This window comes from Pleurodeles waltl, chromosome 3_1 (assembly GCF_031143425.1).
Source record: "Pleurodeles waltl isolate 20211129_DDA chromosome 3_1, aPleWal1.hap1.20221129, whole genome shotgun sequence".
NCBI lineage: Eukaryota > Metazoa > Chordata > Amphibia > Caudata > Salamandridae > Pleurodeles > Pleurodeles waltl.
The window spans coordinates 212,947,214-212,963,992 of record NC_090440.1 but is presented as its reverse complement, the minus strand read 5'-3'; positions in this window follow the sequence as shown (position 1 = coordinate 212,963,992).

Genomic DNA, 16,779 nt, shown 5'->3' with positions numbered 1-16,779 from the left:
TCCCAATGAGATCCTCTCTGCATTCAGTTTTTTTTAAGTAGATAAGAATCCCTCATAATCAGTCCTCTAATGACAGCCTTGCCTGCCCCCCATAATACGCTAGCATCTGTGACGGAATCTTTATTCTCAGCTAGAAACTGATCACATGTTGGCATAGATTTAGTTTAGCTTGTGGTGTTTTATACATTGAAGTATTAAATCTCCAATGAGTTCTAGGAGGTTGAGAAAGTCCGATATTAATATGCAAGTCTATTAAATCATGATCAGATATACTACAAGGAGTAATTCCGGCATGCGATATTGACTGTATCATTGTTGGTGATGTTAAAAAATAATCTATTCTAGAACGAATGGAGTGTGCACAGGATGTAAAAGTATAATCCCTGTCATGTGGATGTAGTAAACGCCAAGGTTCTTGTAAAGCAAAGTCATCCATAAGATCTTTCAGGATATATCTATCAGTGGAATTATGGGTATCTGATTTACCAGATTTGTCAATAAATGGGTCTATAGTAACATTCCAATCTCAGTCCAATCAGTACTTTGGTGGGTCCAAAAGATGAGAGTAGTCTAATAATTTTTGAAATAAATATCGTTTTGGAATCAGTAGGTGCATATATTGACCCTATAATCATATGGCAGTTTCTGACACGTATTTTAACTAATGCATATCTGCCTTCATCATCTGTCCAAGTTTGTAAGATTTTATATGGTAAGTTTTTATGAAAAAGGATAGCCACTCCACATTTCCGGATGGGTGGGACAGTATCCATAGGACTTTTATGAGTTATATTAGCGTCTATTACTTGACCTATCCAGTCTCTCTGCAGTTTCTCACTTTCTGATTCAGTAAGGTGTGTTTCTTGTAATAAAGCAATATCTTGTTTTTGTTGACCGAAATAACTAATTTTCTTCTTTCTCTTGATAAAATGCGTCAAACCATTAACATTTAAAGATACAACATTCAGAGGTTTTAACTTGTTAGAAGACATATTATAACGATATCAAAATAGAGAAAAAAACAAAAAATAGAAGTATATAATACCAATCTATGAAAATAGATAAAAGAAATAGAAGAGTTGAGAGAAAAGAATAAGAGGAGAGAAGAAAAAGGAAATTAGAATATCAAGATTATAGCTTTGTAACTATATGAGATTTGAATCTTTAAATCAGTATCGTCTTGTTGAAAGTATAATGACAGGAAAGTATCACTTATCAGAAGAATCGATTATTACTGACCTGTCCAGCTCAATAGATAAGACAGTATGTACACTGAGCAACTAAACTTTAATCCGGGGATAGAAGCCTGAAAGCTGTGAAAGGAAGATAGAGAAGAGGAAAAGAAAGGGAAAACCATTGTTAGGACATAGAATAAAGTTTCCTATATCATAAATAGAACAAACCACCCCTACAGGATTAATATACTGAACTTTACTCATGGTTTGATGGGAGATCTTGATTTGTCTCGTGGGTGATTTTTTTTCCATGACTTAAATTTACCACCATGTGTCCATTGTCGCTGCACAGACATCCATTCACCTTGGTCTGTATCCTCTGGAGAGATAGAAGATGTGGATTCTATAATGTCTGTATTTGAGGTAGATTTATGTTCCATTTCAGTGTCTTTGTCATCAAGGTCATTCAAAAAGGATTCTAGATCGTGGGGATCAAAATATTCTTTGGTTTTCCCTTGAAAAGTTACAATCATGGTGGCAGGTTCCAAAAGGCCATATTTGATCTCTCTTTTCTTTAACCTAGTGCGTACATTTAGAAATTGTTTCCTTTTGAAATTTGTAGGTGCAGAAAAATCTGCTGTGATTATTATCTGGGATGAGTTATATTCATATGGTCCATGTTTTTTGGCAGCCATAATGATTTGACGGGCCTGTTGATGACATAAACAGCACGCCAGAACATGTCTAGGTCTCGCAGATGATGTGATTCCACGTGAACGTACACGGTGGGCTCTTTGAAAATCCAGTGGCTGTGAAAAGGTAATTTTCGTTAAGGTCGGAAGAAAAGTGGTCAAAAAGTCAAAAATATTGTCCTTTTCTATTTGTTCCGGAAGGCCAATGATACGTAGATTATTCCTTCTGCTTCGGTCTTCTAACTCGATCACTTTTTGTTGCAGGTATCCAATATCTTAACTATTATCAGGTATCTTGTCGATGAGGTTTTCAACAGCCGAGAGACGAGCATCCATTGATTGCATACTAATCTGGAATTTAACAACTTCATTCCTTAGTCCTTGGACTTCTGTGGTATTAGTGGACACTGTGTGTTCTAAAGAGGAAATGGACGATTTTATGGCTAGAAGTTCTTTCAAGATAGTATCCATCGTCGTTGTAGATGATGCAACAGATTCAGCCATTATATGTTGTGAGTTTGCAATCTCTGGTACGGATTGTAAGGCTGCACTATATGATAGTTGAAGCACAACTTTTGGATCTGACATGTATGGTAGTTATTACGTTCCAGAAACTTATTTATAATTGGTATCAAAGTTGCCTTGATAAGGTAAAGCCCATTGTGTAGTGCCTACAATGTGAAAAGAGAGCAAGATTTTTCCAGATTTAGTTTGTAGATTCAATATGAGTTATACTTTTGATGTGTAAACCCACACATTTGATGGAGTATTACAGCAGTGAGAAAAAATACGAAGTTGCTTGGGCAATGCCTTTTGTCACGTTTGAATAAAGATCCGACATATCATTTGTTGATAACGAGTCTGGAGTGGTTTTATTTGGCAAAATGTAATCGTCATATAGGTTTTATAATTTACTACGTTACAGTAGTATTATTTAAGTTGTAGAAACTGAACGAGCAAATTTGTTGATTATTAATGGAGTCTCAGTGCACCTTTTCTCAGGAGGAGAAACCAATGAAGAAAAAAGAAAAGAAAAAAGGGAAAAAAAAAACCCGAAGTCTTTACGCAATCACCCATGTAGATGTCATCTGCAGAAGTTAGTATTAAGAAGAGCACTTGTATTCAATGTCAGAGTATTTTAGCAACATTCCAGGGTGAGAGAGAAAGTCTGAAGTACAATTTTAAGCCTAGAAATCCAAGTTATTCATTTTGTTTTTATAAGCTTTGAATTATATATTTTCCCTTTGTTCCTCCGTTTCTATCCCCTTTAAAAACAGGAAGTAGTGTTGCCAAACAAACAAAGTTCAGAATGTGTGTTTCTTAATTAACTGACGATTTCTGGTGCATCGTGATCGTGTTATCCAAAAGCCGTGAATCAGAAAGTTACATTGCATATCTGAGTTTCCTTTCGTAACTTTCGATTTTAAGGGAGCATCGTTCAAGTCCACATTTCCCCCTATTGTAAACTGTGCACAGTATATTTTAAAGTTATTTGCATTATGGGGTAAACGTGGAATGTATAACCGATGATATCCAAATGGCAAACAGTATTTATTAGTGAAGAATTCAGAGAAAGAAATACCGTTTTGTCTTGGTGCTCCGACTTCGTTAACTTTGTTTTCAAGGGAGTGTCAATAAACTCTGCGGCAGTAAAAACTGTTCATCCTGACTTCGATCGAAGTAGACGATAAGGCGAGTCTTATTCAAAGTTTCCAGCTTCAATAGCTTCCGGTGGGGTTCCGATTAGATATTTTTAGCTTTTTTAAGATATTTGACGGGGAAAAAAGCATATTTGGTCCCCTTCTTTGTCCTCGTTCTGTCCGGCTTTAAAAGTAAGCCGCCATCTTCCGCGGCGCTTGGCTCTGCCCCCCCCCTCTATGTTATGTTAAGGGAGAGTGAAGTGGAGAAGAAACAGAAAGAAATACATTTCAAAAGAAAGTGAGGAGTCAGAAGAATGGAACCTGAGTCTGGAGAGAAATTATACTGATGAGAAAGGTGAGCTGCTGACAAACTAAGAAGAGAAGGGACGAAATGGAAGATGAACTACTACTGAGAGAAAAGTTAAGGTAGGGTAAAGAGTAAAAGTTTAAAAGTCTATTGATGAATGGGTGATAGGGTGCAAAGGCGAAATTAAAGACACAGGTGAGGAGGCGAATGATAAGAGATGTGTACCATGGAGAAGAAAAGTAAGCAGTGGAGGAGAATAAGAAATGAGAGAGAAAGGCAAGAGTGACCAATGGAAAAAATGGTTCATAAGGAAAGACGTCCCAAATGTGAGTAGAGGAGCAGAAATGAAGTTGGGGAAGAGTATGACAAATGAGACATAGATAAAGAGCAAGTAACATGTTAACTGAACAAAAGTGTGGTTCAATCAATCAAGCTTTATTCAAACATTAAACACTAAGCATAAAAGCACAATATCAACCTCAACAATATGTAAATTTCATAAAGTTACAGACCCAGAATAAAATGATAAACATGATAAATAGCCTAAAAATATATGTTTGACAATAAAAAAAAATTGAGACTGCATACGAAGCAAGGCAGATTTAAGAAATACTGAAATACATACACAATCCTCGAGGAACAAAGCATCTGTATGTGTAATGATACAGAAATACATCTGACCAACACGGCACTCCAGAGCAGTGGGATTAAAAACCTTTTGCTATAAATATGATAACATTTACAAAAAATACAGTGTGTCAGAGTTTGTAGACATTGATTGTCTCAGTTAAAGACAGCAGATGAATCATACTGGCCCAGGGGAAAGCAGAACTGGAATCTAATGGTTTGAAACCTAAATCTAGTCAGGAGCAGGTTGTTCCATGCGTTGATCACACGTTGAGATAAGGCTCAAAACTTAACTGTGGGCCACATGTACAAAATTAAAATTAGCAATTCTGTAATTGGGAATCCATGCAAACCACAATTAGCGAATTTCAAATTGGTATGTACGTAGACAGCGACCAGCTAATTTGCTATTGGGAACCCAATCACATCCCAATTTGCGTAATAACTGAATGTGATTACCTAAATTGCTACTTGACCTGTGTCTAAATCGCTAATAGCGATCTCAGGTCGCAAAATGCGAGTCCGACTCACAAATAGAGTCTGAGAGTCGCAAAGAACGACCGAGACTTAAACACAAGAAAAAACACTTCTTGGTGTTGGGTAATGAACCCTGAACAAGGAAGTGCCTCACAGAAGTGTGGGAGGAGTCTAGCCAGCACACACAGAAGAGGCTTGCCAAGTTGAGAGGAGCAACTGCAGCCATAACCAGCCAAACAAAGGACAAAAACCCAGCAGGAAGGAAAAGGAAGCTAAACTTTTCTGAAAAGGAGTTGGAAGTCCTCACAGATGAGTGCTGTCTGTACCATGATGTGTTGTTTTGGAGGTTAGCAATGACTGTACCTGACTCCTTGAAAAAGAAGATATGGCAGGAAATACAGGCAAAAATAAATGCAATCGGAATCAGCTACCACTCACTTGATGAAATAGGTAAGATGTGGTATGACCTCAGGTCACGGACCAAATAAAAGGTCACATGAAACAGGTGGCGGACCATCCACAGTACCACCACCCACAGCAATTGAGAGCTTGGTAGAGACCACACTGGAGCCAGAAGCTGTTGTGGGAATCGGGGACCTTGACAGGTAAGCACCAGGAACCTCAAAAAGTAAGTGCCACTTATTACCTTTTCACACATCTCAGGGCACAACTCAGTGCACACAACCACTGATTCAAAAGGCATGCATCATTTAGAAACACTCAAGATTACAAGTCCAGTGCAAGTATAGTACATTATGGGTAATGTAGTCCAGTAGTCAGCTCAGGAATGAAATGTGTCATTATTGCCCAAGACATCATATATGTATTCACAATTTATCTCATATGTCCCATAGATCTCCCTCAGGTGCATAATGAGGACTCCAGAGTGGAATGAGTGGATGATTCAAACATGGCAGCAGAGGAGCCAGTCCCTATTGACACAGAAAAGTGCAACACACCACCCCATGTTTGTACTGAGACAGTGTCCACACAGCCTGCAGAAATGGACGAGTATGTACCTCTGTCTCCTAGTCCTCAAACACAGCCAACTGTGAGTCAACTACAGCGAGTTGCAGAGAGTGGGTGGAGAAAGGGTCATAAGGCACATGATGCTGGTGAGGAAGATGGCAGCACACAATTGTTCATGGTTCTCGAGGCAACAACACCTGCAAAACAAACAGTTATGCATGATGAACAGAAACATACATCACATGAATGGCAACATAGTCACCAATGATATTCAGGATCTACGTAGAGAAATGGTGGTGGACTGTGCCCATCTAAGGCATCAATAGCGCGGTACTGCTGCATGGAGGGATCGCTTGAAACAATCCATAGGCAGCTTGGCTACAACAACCACATGCCTGTTGCAACACGCTGTCACACTCCTGGTGGAGTTGGGAAATTTTTCTGGTGATGTGGCCAGGAGATTTGGCTGCATTACCTCAGCTGTTTAGCTGCTATAGACCTCCGAGGCAGCATGAGGCAATGGAGACACCCCTCAGGACAGTAAGGAGATATCAAGCGTACGCAGCATAACAGCCATCGATGCCCACGTTCTGCAGCATAGCAGTGGCCGCCACACATCTGGAGACCAACCAGGCAGAGGCCGCAGTGGTTTTAGCCGTAGGAAGGTGTGATGGGAAAATATTTGGAATTTTGCTTTTGCACACAGCTATAATGTGTTGGGAGATGCAACCTCAAAACCTTGATTATTTGTTTACGTGCCACTTGATTCACATATGTTGCATTTAGTGTAGTGCTGAGAATAAAGGATGTTTGATTTGGATAATTTGGCGATGCATGTTTAATATTTGTGAGGGCAGTGTCATTCTTCACTTACATAGCAAAGTAATGGGTTGCAATGTGATCCAGTTGCTGTCTCCCCTCCACTGCTATGCTACTATCCCCAGGCCTATCGTAGAGGTGGCTCTTGATCCTCATCCTCTGAATCTGAGCTGTAGCCCTCTGAGATTTCCACTGCAGAGATTACCACTACTGAGATTACCACTATTGTGATAACCACTACTGTGATTACTACTGCTAAAATTACCAATGCAGGGATTACCACTTCTCTGATTACTACCTTTGATAGTACCCCTGCAAGGATTACCACTGATGAGATTACCACTACTGTGATGACTAACTATGAGATTACCACTGCTGATATTCCCACTACTGTGATTACTACCTCTGAGGTTACACCTGCAGGGTTTACCACTGCTGAGGTTACTACTAAGGTGATTACTACCTCTGAGATTATACCTGCAGGGTTTACCACTGCTGAGGTTACTACTAATGTGATTACTACCTCTGAGATTACCAGGGCACGAATTACCACAGCTGAGATTACCACCTTTGAAATTATCACTGCAGGGATTACCCTGCTGAGGTTACCACTACTGGGTTTGCTACCTTTGAGATTACCCCTGCAGGGATTACTACTGCAGAGATTACCTCTATTGTGATTACTACATCTGATATTACAACTGCAGGAATTACCGCTGCTGAATTACCACTATTCTGACTACTACTTCTGAGAGTACCACTGCAGGGATTACTACTGCGGAGATTACCACTACTGTGATTACTAACTCTGAGATTACCACTGCTGATATTACCACTACTGTGATTACTACCTCTGAGATTACCACTGCAGGGATTACAGCTGCTAAGGTTACCACTACTGTGATTACTACCTCTGAGATTACCAGTGCAGGAATTACCTCTGCTGAGATTACCACAGTTGAAATTATCACTGCAGGGATTACCACTGCTGAGATTACCCACTACTGGGATTACTACCTCTGAGATTACCACTGCAGGGTTTACCACTGCTGAGATTACCCACTACTGGATTTACTACATCTGAGATTACCACTGCAAGGTTTACCACAGCTGACATTACCACTGATGTGATTACTACCACTGAGATTACCACTGCAGTGATTACCACTACTGTGATTACTACCTCTGAGAGTGCCAGTGCAAGGATTACCACTACTATGAATACTACCTCTGAGATTACCTCTGCAGGGGTTACCACTGATGAAGTTACCACTACTATGATTACTACCTCCGAGATTACCAGTGCACCAGTGATTACGAGTAAACGCGATGTCCACAGCACCAAGTTGAGAGGTGCTAGATGTTATTTTAAGAACAGTTAACTAGTGGCACAGGAAGCGCCACTTAGCAGCCTGCAGTTAGTTAGTAACATTTCTATAGAGCGCACCACAATAGTTTACTAACTGGGCCTGAATGCCTAGAACACCGAATGTAAAATACAGCCCTTGAATTTACATCTTCTACCCCAGATTTAATGCTATTTTAACATATAAACATTTACAGGGTTAGTCGGAAAAACTGCACCTGTGTGAAGTATACGACAAATGCTACTACTGAGCCCAGAAGTAACTGTGCCCGGTCCACAAACATCAATAATCAATTAATGAAACCAAGTTTAAACAGCTGTAGTTTAGAATATAGTAACATTTTGCTTGTAGTATATTGAATGAAAAAATATGGTTTTATTTCAGTGTGCGCACAATTTTGTAAGAATGTTTTTAAACGTTGCGTTTAGAATGCTGAGTATATAATATAAGAGCCTCCAGGCCTCCTACAATGCAAATCGAGTAAACCACCCACATTCATTCATGTGGTTGAATCTAAAAATAATATTTTTCTACAACATATTCGTAAATGGACTTCAAGGGGTGAAGAGAACTATAAAAAAGGAAAGTGTTACTGTTGCTCCTCCCCCCGAATCATATGTACATATTTATCGGCTTGGCACTACAAGCATGGTCTGGGCGGTCCTGCCGAGGTTCTAACAGCGGCATGCTGGTGAAAGAGATCCTCAGGCATGCACAGCAAGCACCTCGGGTGCTCCTCAGTCAACTTGTAGATTTTATTCACATTACTGAGTGAGTGACGACATATGCAGATGTTGTCACATATTTTATGGCAACTCCGATTTGAGTTATTTGAGTTAGTAACTGCGGCAGAGGAAGTGTGGAGTTTTTCTGCGTGATGAACTGGAGCCGTTAGGTGACGCTTTACTAAGCAGCACCTGAACTGAGTGAAACGGGAGGGGGTCACAACAAAACGTATAGAAACAGTATTGGCTGTCAAGGTAATGAAAAAACAACACCTTCAGCCAGTCGAGCACTCGAAATCTGAGGCAGCAGTTCCAAACCAACACAAACCAAGAGTAGGCGGGAGGAGGCCCAGTGCCATGCCAACACTGAAGGCAAGGAGGAGGAAGTAAGTTTAAAATAATACGCATCTACTGTTTGGGGGAATCAAACGCTGTAAACTTTAAAAGACAAGAAAAAAGCATTTGTAAAGGGTCGGGCATTTGTTGGAGTTAGAGCTATTAGAGTTGTAATCTCCTAACCGGACTTTTATTGCCACGCAAATTGAAAATGAAAAGTAAAACAGTTTCAAATAAGTGAGCCGATGGCCGCCATGAGCATTAGCGTGGAGGAGACAACAGGAGCGATGGTCAAAGCAGAAACTAAACCACTCCAAGGAGGGACAAACGTGAATCATTTGCCAGTGATAACAAAGGATTTTTGAAAGGCAAGCCCACAAATGAGTAAACGTGACGGGCGTGGTTAAAAGCCCAAAAAGATAACCACACATCGGGAAAAGCAGCCGGAACTGGAAACTCATTCACAGTTACTGTCAGAGGGAGGAGAGAGCCTGACAGAAGGGGGCATAGCAAGAGCAAGTTTTGTGTTCAAAACTACCAATAATAAAAACACATAACCAGTTGTTGTTTACTACAGCACATTAGGAACAACGATGCAAGTAATGCAAAAGCCAATCTATTATAGTCACCACAGTTACTCCTCTTGTACAGTGCAGGCCAACTCGGCTCCGCAGGATTTTCCAATTCTGCCACGACGGAGCTGAATGATCCACGTCCTGGGTTTTAGGTGGGGCGTTCTTTGGGGATCTTGGAGCGCTCAGCTCATCTACTGGTCATCCTCTTCGGTCGTCTTGGGGTTCCGGGTTGTCCTGTTCAGACTCCTGGTGAGGACAGGTCACAACCAGCTCGGAAGCTTGGGACTGCTCAAATGTTATCTTCCAGAACCACGAGATGTTCCAGGACACTGTCTGGTTCACTCTCTAGGCTGTCACCATGGTGCTGGCCACTCTGCTGATGGCCCATACCCCCAGGTTGTAGGGTGTGCAATACTTTTACCAGGCCTTCAGTCCTTTATGATCACTCGGTCCCTCACTTGCAGGTGTGAGGTCATTGCATGTCTCTTCCTACTGGCCCAATTGTTTGTCTCTCTGCATCTCACTTGAGTCTCTTCTGGGTACTACTGGGGTGGTTGCCATCTGGTACAGGTGGGTAAGTTGTCTCTCCTGGTTCCTAAGAGCATGAGGGACCACAGGGCTTATATAGTGGTACAGTGGGGCGTTCCTTGATACTCCCTATGGAAACGATGGAGAGTGAGTTCTGGGTTACTTCATTCCCATGTGTAGCTGGATGGGAGGCGCCTTCAGGCACCATAGGCTGGTGAATAGTTCTGGAAACTGTCCCAACAGCTCATCCACTTGGAGCATCCTGGCGCTCTACGCAAAGAATACTAGGCCAAGTTCTTCAGCGGAGTGGCTGCCAAGGAGGGTATCCGTTTCTTTGCTGACTACATGGAATGTCCTTGTCATTTGATTTGATGCTTACTGTCAATTTCACTGTTAGCGGTAGGGGCATATGGCTGCCTGTAGGTGAAGATTTTGGTGGCTGATGGTGTCAGTGCTGGACGGAATCTGAGACGAATATATTGCTTTTGGCCCATTACATTGACTGAGGTGCCAGTGTCAATTAGTGCTTTTACCTGGGAACCGGCCACTTCCACCACACACGTCAGCTGGTGTTGCCTGTGCTTCTTTGGGCCATCTGTAAATTATATCAGGGATAGGTCTTCTTCGTCTGGGGACATGTCTTCTGCGACCGTGAGTGTGGTTTGGTATCGTGCAGCATGTGGTGTTGGCTCCTCTAGTGACAATTGTCTGACTGTTCTTTGGCCTGCGCCTTTTCCTCTTGTGCCCCTTCATCTTGGGTTGCTTCTGCAGACAGTTGCAAAATGGTTGAACTTCCCACAGTTGGAACATGTCTTCCCTTGGGCTTTGCATTCTTTTGGACTATCTTCCTCCCTTCCACAGTACTTGCCGTATCCTCCTTGCTTCTCTGTGTTGTGCATCCTGTTTTTTCTTCTGGGGTGTTGCATCAGTACTGCATCAGCTCGTTCCATTTTTATTGTTGGGTGTTTCTCGGTGCTTGGGACAGGGCCAAGTACATTTCCGCTGCTCGGGCTGTCGAGGGGTCATGTGATCGTGCCATTATCAATATAACATCTAGACTGATATTGGGCTGCCTCAGAATAAGACCTCTTAGTGTCTTGTTTCAGCACCTCTGTATGATTTTGGCCCTTATCTCTTTGGGCTGGTCGTTGTCAGTTCACGTGCGCGCAAGTTCTCTGAGCTGTGTGTAAAATTGGTCAATGGACTCTCCTTTTTGCTGGCATGCTTGGCGAAGTTTAAAATGCTCATAGTCCGGGTTCAACTGTGGGACGAAATGTGCATTCAACGCTGTTACTGTTGCGTCATCAACAACACTCGGGTTCCAGAGGTGTCTAAACAACTTGTATAGCTCATCTCCCCAGAAGTGCAGGAGGAGCAAACACTTGACTGCACTGTCATGCTCCCCAGTGGGCACAAAGTAGTTCTCCAGCCTGCCAACCCATATCCTCTACCGAAGGAATGCTGTTGCAGGATCAGCCAGTGCACTGAATGGCGGGAGTGCACTTGTCATAGTGTGTTGCTGGGGGGTGCAGTGGTTTGAGGGCTGGGGCCTGTTCATCAGCCATGGTGTGAGTTGACCTGTTGCTGTGTTAGCGGGCAGGGTAGAGTAGTTGGGCCGCACTGGTAACGCATTGAGTGAGATGGATGGCACAGTACCTGTGGATGATGTCCTGTGGAAGGGCACTCATGACTCCTCAGTTAAGCTGTATGCCTGATTGTCCTTTCTATGTCTCTTGCTGGCTGGCAGGTAGCAGGAGATGCTGGAGGGGGGCCGCTTTGTGGCTAGGCTTGCGTGCGCTAGAGCCAGCAGCAATAACTCAGACCACACCACTGTCATATTCTGGGCATAAGACCCCTTGCGGGTCCTCCCCATTCATTCATATCCTGTAGTCCCTTGGCCAGAGGAAGTCCTCTCTGAGCATCCGGGTCATCCCATTATGACCACTCCCCGGCATGACACTAGACCGCGGTATGCTATTACAACCCCCACCCCGTTTCTGGCAGCTCACTGCTAAGCCGGTCATTTTGATGAATACAAGTATTGCAGTCTTGTCTCAGCATGAACAGACAGAAGTAGTAGCACGCTGAGCCATGGTAACACTGCAGATAGTGAAGTATACAAACAAGCTGAAACCATCAGAACGAGGCTGTTATTAAAAGGAGTGAACTGCCTGCTACTGAAAAACAAGGCAAGATCCAGTTTCTTCTGCTCGCCGCTTAGCTCTGCCGCTCCAAGGCTATGTAAATTAAAAGTGAGAGCTTTTGTTCTTTTGCCGGCAGTGGGCGGAAGCCATTTTATGCAGCCTGCACTGATTGTCGGGAAATAATTCAGTGACAGCTGATTTAGTGTAAAAGGTCATTTATTAGGACAGGATTGCATAAGTAACATAACCATTAACTTTTAAACGTAACCGTAACTTTAGTAAAGCCCTCCCCTTAACATCTCCTCGCTCATCCTTCCCCTTCAAACCCTTATCTCATTTCCATTCCCCTACGCACTCCCCTTTTCCTTTCATGCCCCATTTGGTTCGCGCGTACCCCCACTCAGAGCCTTCACCTGCTTGTTTATTCCCTGGAAGGGTGGCCAAGCCCGCATCTGACTCACCACCCTCCCCCATCTACTGCTCGCTCGCCCTTGCAACCTGCCCTAACTGACAATTACCCTCCCCCTTTGCTAATTGGCTCTAACTTCCGTCCTTGCCAATCGTTCTTCTAATTGCCGGGTGGGTGGGAGGCCAAACTAAAAACGCGCGATGGTAGCGCGGAAAGAGGCCGGTCCCTCCACCCCCAACCCCTTTTATTCCCTCCCCTTAAAACCCACCCCCACTTACCTTTTCCCCCAATCCCTGTCCTCTTCGCCGTCACTTCCTTCCCGAATCGTCCCGCGGGAAGACTAGAGCGTTGCTCTTACTTCCCGCGGGCCCCTCCATCGGGAAATAATTCAGTGACAGCTGATTTAGTGTAAAAGGTCATTTATTAGGACAGGATTGCATAAGTAACATAACCATTAACTTTTAAACGTAACCGTAACTTTAGTAAAGCCCTCCCCTTAACATCTCCTCGCTCATCCTTCCCCTTCAAACCCTTATCTCGTTTCCATTCCCCTACGCACTCCCCTTTTCCTTTCATGCCCCATTTGGTTCGCGCGTACCCCCACTCAGAGCCTTCACCTGCTTGTTTATTCCCTGGAAGGGTGGCCAAGCCCGCATCTGACTCACCACCCTCCCCCATCTACTGCCAACCAGCAGAAACCCATTTGGCGTTTTGCTGCCCCACCCCCCCCTAAGGCCACGCTACTGTGACCAGTACTCCTCATTTCTTGTTTGTAACCACAAGTTCTTTCCCCACAACTCTTCAACCAGCAGTCTCAGATCTGTCAGATAGTATGCATTTCCCAGTGTGGATAGGTGAACACCCTTGTCTCTGAACAGTGCAACCTCCTGCTCAGTAATGTTCTCATGTTTAAGTATTTTTGCGCCCTTTTCCCCAGAAAAACCCTCATTGCTCTGGTAAGTTTCCTTTGAGCCCGCTCCATGGCTCCATACTTTACTGCCCCTCTCCACACTCTACGTGGAACAAATTCTGTCCATACCAAGCATGTACCATGCAGTTTTTTCTTGAGACTCTCCAAATCCTTCTGCATGTGTTGCAGTAGCGTGGGACCTGACCATTTTAGGAGATCATTCTCTCCCAATTGTATGATGAACAAATCTGGACATCACCAGTTCAATAAGTTAGTAGTGATGAAAAGAAACAGGTTACCCCACCGCATTCCGCTCTTTCCCCACCATAGCACCTCGTGCCACCTGCTGGACAGTCCCAGGGCCCGACCATATATCTGTTCCTCCACGAACTTCGCTGCCCAGTAGACACATGAATGGCCGACCAGCCATGTAACCGTCTTGCCCCGCGATGGACCAACGCATCTCCTGCAATGGAAAACAACTGTAACATGTGTTTTGAACTTAACGAAAAACCCCTACCCTTTCTCCAAAACCCCCTACTGCTGTCTCTCCCCACCTTTCAGGGTCTAACGTAACGTTCGCAAAACCTTGATCGCTAGCGGCTTATCGCCCTGATCTTTTCCCAGTCCCACCCCAACTGCGCAGCGGCCGTAGCTGCCCCAAACCTAACTAAATGCGTGCCAAAAACCATGGCCCGGCAGCCCACCCGTCCCAACACCATCCCTAACGCTCGTAAAAGCTGAAAGTTAGTGAGCTTGGACCCTGATCCGTGCACAAAACCCCGGCTTTCTTGTTTGACATCCGTGAGGATTGAGACTTGCTTCCTTCCATGACTGGGAAGGCCAATACATTGCTCCCTTTCTCTAACCATACCCACTTTCCTTTACCTAGCTAATCGGTTTTCGATCGTCTAAGCCATGATCCCCAATCGATCGCCGTGCACACACCTCCCTGTAACGTATCCCAACTGCTGCCCCCACACCCAACAATTCTGACACTCTAAAAGCTCCAAACATCCACACCATGCGTAAGCAGAAAAGTGCTAGTTCGTATTCGTCTGCACAACATACCGGCAGTTCGTGTAACAACTTCAGTAACAAATCAAAATCAATGGGTTCCCTGGCCGTTGTACCCTCTACCGCTCTGATTCTGCCCTAACCTTCTAACATTCTTCCCCACAGGTGATTTCTTGTTGTGTCGTGATCAAAACAAAATCCCATAAAAGATACCCCCGCCAGTTCACCCCGATAGTGGCCGCTGATAAACCTCTCCGAATCATGCACAATGCAAAACGCAACGCCCGATGCTCTAGCTGTTTGTCACTCTGTCCCCCCAAAATTTCCTGTAAACCGCTCAAAAACTGAAAAATCCAGCCCGGCCAACCGGTAACATCTCCGAGTGGATTCTGCTAAAGACATCTCCACCAGTCCCGTGATCATCATGCCCCCCCATTCCCAAATGTCTGCCGGGACCGCTGTCTTGTGCCACGCCTCTGCACACCATCTGCTCTCCCAGAAAAATCCCAAAAACATGCGCTCCTGCTGCATCTGAAAATATCTGTACCTGCCATACTGTCTCCTTTGCAGAACCACATGGATACACCGTTGAATTGTTTCAGAAAGTTTCCCACAAACTAACATCTTCTCTGAGTCACATTGACACTCTTATTCTGTGATGTGGCAAAAATGCGCCTGACACGGACAAACCTAGTTGCCTGCAAAAACGTCCTCCCCCCCCCCCTAACTGCCCTACAAGCAAAGTTAAAGTACCCTGACAGCTTCTGGGCTGTTCTCAAATGGATTTTTTCGTGCCTCCTTCACCATGCCCAAGAAAAACCAGCATCCCCGTTACTTTCTGTGCCGGTAATCTGACCGCCATTGTACTGAAGTCTAACTGAATACCCAGAAGGTGAGAACTGATGAGGGACCTTCGGTCTTTTCGGTGCCAACGGCACTCCTATCTGCTGTGCCATGTCCTGAAAAGTTTCCAGAGGCGTCCGGCATTACCCTGCCTCCTTCCTACACAAGGAAGTCATTCAAGCAATGGGTCACCGCATAATGCACTACTGCTCTTGACAAAAAAAAACCTTTCCTGAAGGTGCTAAACGCTTCGAACAAGGCATATGAAATCGCACAAACCCCTGGGCAGGACCCTGCCCACATAGATTGCTCCTTCAAACTGCATCCCCAGCCAATCAAAAATTCCTTGGATGTATCGGCCATAACCTGAAAACTGATTGTATCGCATTTTGCCAGTTCTGCCCCATGGCCACATGCCCTGACCAATTTTTATATCATCATCCACTGATGCATACACCACTCTGGTGTCTTCCGCTGCAATGAAATCATTAACAGATGTGCCCTCCGGCCATGAGAGGTGATGTTCCAACCTGACTTCACCCGGGGCCTTCTTCGGCACGACTCCCAATGAGGATCTCCTCAAATTCTGACCTGGCCACTCATAAAATGGGCCCGCAATTCTGCCCAATGACAGTTCCTTGTCCAACTTTTTTTTTTTTTTTTTTAATTTTTTTATTTAACCACCTGTGGTAGTTCCTTTGCAGACCGCAAGTTGTCTGCCCAGCCTCATCCCCCGTGGGCCTTGGTAACGGACCCTGAAACCTTCTTGAAAAACTTTCTGCTAACTTAAAAGCAGCTGCCCTATCTGTGTACAGTATATACACAGCCGTGGTAAGATAAAGTCTAACCTAACTGACGTCGGTCCCTTTTGGAGCAGTAGCGTCCTGTGTCCCTCTGCCTTTAGCCGCCCTCCATTGTTCGGAGGGACTGGAGAGTGACAAGCATGGTGTGACCGGGTGACGGTTCCCGCACTTGGAGCTGTCATGTTTAAATTTGCCAGGGTGTCTGTAGCATAAAACCTTGTTGAAATTCCAGCACACTCCTGTCGTGTTAGGTGCTGTTCCTTGTCCCACAACCGCCCCCCCCACCGGGCCGGGACGTTCCTGAAACGGCTTACGTGCCACTGGTAACCCCCTGGCCGTATGTGTCCATGCTGCGGATTGTGATGATGCCATCCACTGCCTCCATAATTCTGGGTCTACGTCCCCCCATGGCTCCT